Source organism: Haliotis rubra, unplaced genomic scaffold, assembly GCF_003918875.1.
Source record: "Haliotis rubra isolate DU_JTF1 unplaced genomic scaffold, ASM391887v1 Scf78, whole genome shotgun sequence".
NCBI classification, from domain to species: Eukaryota; Metazoa; Mollusca; class Gastropoda; order Lepetellida; family Haliotidae; genus Haliotis; species Haliotis rubra.
Genome location: NW_025767501.1, coordinates 2,335,463 through 2,341,462, shown reverse-complemented (window position 1 = coordinate 2,341,462; position 6,000 = coordinate 2,335,463).

Here is a 6,000-nt window from a genome sequence, read left to right as displayed (position 1 = left end):
CCGCTAGTATCTGTAGCTGGCCCTGACTGCATGATGAATGCTATTGCATACACTGGCAATCTCACCGCTGGTATCTGTAGCTGGCCCTGACTGCATGGTGAATGCTATTGCTTACACTGGCAATCTCACCGCTAGTATCTGTAGCTGGCCCTGACTGCATGGTGAATGCTACTGCATACACTGGCAATCTCACCGCTGGTATCTGTAGCTGGCCCTGACTGCAAGGTGAATGCTACTGCATACACTGGCAATCTCACCACTGGTATCTGTAGCTGGCCCTGACTGCGCATTGTGAACACTACCACATACCCAGGCAATCTGAGCATTCCTTGGCTATCACAGCCTCCAGACAGCTTTCAAAGACATACCATCAGTTAACCAGTTTGTGAGATGAACTTCAGCTCTGCCTTTGATACCAATGCAAGTAATTGGAGATTTCTGGTGGAATGCTTTGGAATCTGTGGACATGAACGTGCCAGGCGTCGGACCATTTGCAGACTATGTCACCGAGCAATGGGTAGAGGGTGTCAGAAATGAAAACATTTCGAAACGGCCAGCCAGAGAACAACAAACCACTTAGAGAGCTTCTATTCCAGATTATCTAATAATTAGTAATTTATCAATGTCTTATATTTACGCAGTTACATAGTGCTAAACATTGTGTACAGTTATGTATGTTACTAGTATGTATTATGTATGATTGTGATTAGTAATTTATCAATTTATGTATGTGTCTTTCTTGGCTTGGTCATCCCCTCCGTCATTCTTTCCCTCCCCCACAACAGGGGGAGGGAACAGTTAACCTCATGGCAGATTTATTGACATGCTATTTCAACAGTTAACATCACAAAAGATTTGATGACATGCTGTTTATTCCATTTACCTCATGACATTTGTTGACATGCTATTTCAACAGTTAACCTCAAGACAGGTTTGACATGCTATTTATTCAGTTAACCTCACAACAAATTTGCTGACATGCTATTAAAGCTCTCTGTTGTCATGGCATTTCTACTGTTACCAGTTATGTTGATGTGCCTTTTCCACTGTTAACCTCGCTACAGTTTGGTTGAATGGTCTTCTCTTTTCCACACCAATATCAGCAAAGGACCACTGAGACTGTGCAATAATAGGACATCAGTAACATTCTTGAACATCATGTGATCAAAGGCTTGGGAAAACTTTACAGTCAATTGTTGAAGCCGTTTCTCATGTTTCTCAGTGTTGAGTGTGCACACTTCATGGATCACAATGAAGGACAAAGAAATTTATGACTACATGTGGCTGACTGACTCAAAATGTGACTGTCTCAAATATCAGTATAAATGTTATCATGATCAAGAATTGATCTGATAATTTGAATCTGACAATAACCGTCACAATTGGGGGATGATTCTTTCACACACCCTTGGGTCACGCCTGTATAGGAAGAAACAATAATTCCACAGGTTACCAATGGATACCAATAACTGTTGTTTGTATATAACAACTGTAGAGGAATACTCCTCCATATTTCTTTTAGCTGTGGATGCATGCTGCCAGCATTGATTCATGTTGGAGGACAGAGGATGTAGCTGAAGTTGTGTGTGTAAGGTCAATTTTACATTTGGATTGTGCAGAATATCTTGACTGCTTTAAATATTCTGATTGCTTTGAGTGCTTAAATGGAGTGTTTAAGGAAGATGGCGTGTGTAAACAAAGGGATTGAATGGCTTAAGGCATGGTACTTCTGGTATGCTGTTACCAGTTGTGTATATGTAATGGAACCCATTGAAGCTTTCATATTTAGTATCCTTCCTGTTTGTACGATGTGTCATGTATGTCAGTTCTGTTTGTTGTGCAGTATATCATTGGTATGGAAGGTCTTGAGCATCCAGTCATCCAAAGCACCACAATTTGCAGATAGTTGTATCATTTACACATGCCTGAACCTTCTTATGGCTGGTTGGAATTCCATGTCTCTACCTGTACTCAAGGTCTCACCTGATTCATCAACGTCTATATCTGCATTTGTTGCCAGATATGATTTTTTTTATTTGTCCACTTTAACAAATTATGCAGAGAATGACCAAAATCAAAATCTTTCCCAGGGACATATGATATATCAATGATTTTTGCATGAGAGGTCTGTCATTTTATGAGGCTTTTATTATGAATGTTCTCCAAGCGTGGTGTTATGGGTATGCTATGGCCAATGATATATGCAAAACCAAAACACAAACTTGACACTTGTTTAATTGAGTCCCACAATGGAGGTAGTGAGTGCATTATTATGAAAATAGATGTGTATCATACTGCTATCATCCAGGTAACGTTACACTTGACTTGTGTTTGGAGTTTATGTATTAGAGAGCATAAGACAGCACAACACAGCTGAAAGACTGTGATGAGTGATCAGTATGTGTCTGGGCTTGATTCCATGTTGTCACAACAAACGTATGGACTGGTGGCCACCAGTAGCTGCACTCTGGCTGTTTCCCCAGGACAAAGGGTGACACTCACACATGACTGGTCAGCTGTTGTAGCCACATGTAGCACACACATAATATAGCACACAGGAGGTTAACTGTTAAATAGTCATTCAATCAGCCAAATGATTCAAAGTAGTGAGATCCACCATGTGATATGTCTCTCTGGCATTTTATTTTGTGTATTGTGTTTTAGCAAACTCTTCACCTGTGTACATGAAGAACTGAAGGATCTGCTTTTCATGAAGTCTGAGCTTTATAAAGTTTGGCAGAACTATGTATGTGATGTGCATGATGTATTTAGTCAAGTAAAGCCATACATGTAGCATCTTTGTATTTACATAGGGATAATCAAAAGATTTGTGGTGTGGGGGGTTGATGGTAAGACAGATGGGAATGAATATTTGATAATATTTGATAGTTCATTATGTTCGAATGGAGAACTTTAGAGTACTGCATTCCTCAAACATCTGTCCTACAGCTTAAGATCTTCGTGAGGTCTGACGAAATCATCGTAAAAGAAGTACATATTTTAAAGCACTTAAGCTTATTTTGCCCATACATGTTTTCAAAAACTGCTATGTCTTACATTAGAGAGTAGTGTTACACATACCAGGTGTTTAGACAGGTGTGGCAAGGACATCTGGTGACCAGGACTGAGGGAGCGTGAAGTTCAGTAACAGATCATGGCACTAGGCGCAAACCAAACACTTATGTCTGCAGCATCACTAAACAACTGCTTTTTCACAGTGAAAAGCAATTTCACATCCGAATCTTACTGATCAAGTCAGAGGTGTCCACATTATTTAGAATTTAACTTTGTTGGGTCCTGGGTTTTGACAGATTGACACCTGGTGATAAGGTGTGCAGTAGCTATAATTCAGGTTTGTCCTGTATTGACAAATAAAGTAATGCCTACTGCATTCTCTGACTCACTGGGGGGTTAGCAATACCAGTCCTATCAGGAAACACAACAAACTATCACAAGCAGCCTCAACAACCTCATGCAGTTTTCATGTATAGAATGTGCCATACTGTAACTCAGTTGATTTGATAGGAGATAAATGTACTGTGTTTGAACATTAGATGAATGTTAGACTTGATTGTGTCTAAATGGTATTTGAAACCGAAATTGGTGTTTTGCCTGACTGTTATCTTGCCAAGTTCCACATAAAAGTTTCGAGGTTTGATGCCAGTTTTTAGAAAGTGCTTCAAACTTCCTACTACTGGATACCTCATGTTGTGTTAACCATTCTATACAGAAACAAATATATTTTTACAAGGCTTTCTGATAAGTTAGACATTGTTTGGTTATGACTGACACTGTACATGGTAATTGTGCTTGAACATTCTTATAATAAAAGGTAATATGATAGTGAGGTTCCCTAATAAATGTGGAGGAAAACATCCTTTAATTGTATGTTGCGAGTTTTAATAAATGTTTTATTATTAACATTTCCATCACATCTGTTGTGTTAATGTCAGCCATGTTGGCAGTCGAGCTGAAGTAGTGCGGAAGTCGTGTATACGTGCGCAGTGAAGCGGTCATAAAAACAGACACATTTTCAGTCCAACTTGATAGTGTCTAATTTTGTTGATTGTCCATGCAAACTTGAGTATTTCACATAGTCATGGTAGAATTGCATATAACACTTGTAGCGGCCATACAATATATAGAACCTGTGGATGGATTCGAACCACAGACTTTCTGATCACAGGTCAGATGTCTTGTCAACTATCTGACATGCTAGTCATCTGTCATTTGCTAGAGGATATGTCCCAAAGTGAATTCATATAAGTATTGTTACGACATTCATGATTTGGGTTAGTAAAATCAGTACTTATGGATGGATGAAACTGACTATTCCACCTCCTGAAGCTGGTGGACTGATGTAATACCAGTTTCTGTTGTTGCTATATACAGACTGTAGATGTTGCTCATGATATCAAGCACTACTGAGGCTGACCTTATACAGTGGAAATAAACTTACTGCAGCTGTCACAACAAATATTAGTACATTGATGTTTGATTATGAACTGACACTCATCAGGTGTAACTATCCAATTTGTCATTGTGAGCATTCAGTATAAAATCAATATGTATGCAAGCCATGTGAATCAATAAATGTATTGATGTAGCATAGAAACGCCAGTGTATTATATTGTTTCCTTAATCATGTTTGTTGACTGCAGGTATGCCCAATATTCTTTGGGTTCTTCATCAAACATATATAATAGTAAAACTCTCAACTGGTATTTTCACTGGTCTACATGTTAAAGATATGCAGAGGTTAAACGTGCCAAGTGCAGATGAAGTATTACTCCTGTGGTCTGTTTGAGATAGTTGCAGTGATTTAACATTGTAAACTTCATATATTGGGGAATTATATAGATACAAGAGGTATTATGTAACATCATATGATATAACTGAAAGAATGTTTGCTGTGGAGCTATTTGTTCAATGAAAGTTTAAAAATGTACAACACAGAAACAACACAATAACTCAAGATAAGGAAGTCAATGGGGCTGAGTGAAATGTTACAGTTCCAGGCCAGTCTGCACAGCTCCCCATAACATTCAGTCTTACAGAATTGATATGGGAAGCTGGTCCAGACCTGAGTGGCCTCATTTGACCTTGTCTGGTGAGATACTGACCAAGTCTCTTTAAGACAGTGGGTTGCCTTGCTCCCTTACTTCAGATCCTAAACATGTGGTCACTGAAGGTCAGCATTTGGTCAATATCCACAGTCACGTTTATGAAGTGATATTTGTACTGACAATGCTGAAATTTTGAACATACAAGATTTTAGCTGTTGAAGGATATAGCAAAAGCGTAACCTCATTAAAAACCGATTTCAATGCTCCTTACTGCTACAGAAAGGTCTGAGGACCTCCCATTACAGGTCCCACCAGTACAACCACCTTAGGCCTCTGTCCAGTGAAATGACAGAAGGCTGGTTTCCCTACTGACAAGGTTTCACTAAACATCATTAAATACTATACAGTTCTAAATACTGTGTTAACAAATTCATTTGTTGAATCCAGGCTCTTGTTTATTTGTTGGTTAAAATTGCATATGATCTGTGATGGAGTAATGTGTGTAGTCTTCAAAGATGTGAAGCATTGATGTCTGAATGTCTGAATGTCTCTGCTTAAATGTATCACTATTTTCTCATTTACCCAGCCAAATGTTCCTTAACTTGTATCAGATACAATCCTTGTTGCTGTCATAGCGATGGTCCTCTACACAAGCTATCTGTTCCTGCCTGGTCATGCTGTTATGATCATCCACTTCCTGTTACGACTGTTTGGGGTGTCAGCTGAAGAGGAGGACACTATGACCCACACAACATCATGACATGGGACATGGTTGTGTGCAGATGTTTTCATGGTGGATGAGTGCAAAAATGGATGGATAGTGGAAATCAACCGACGGCTTCCTACAAGATGAATGCATCAAATCTTCAACAGCTGAATAACATGAATAAATGATTGAAGCAGTGAGCAGATGAAAAGTACAATGACTGAAATT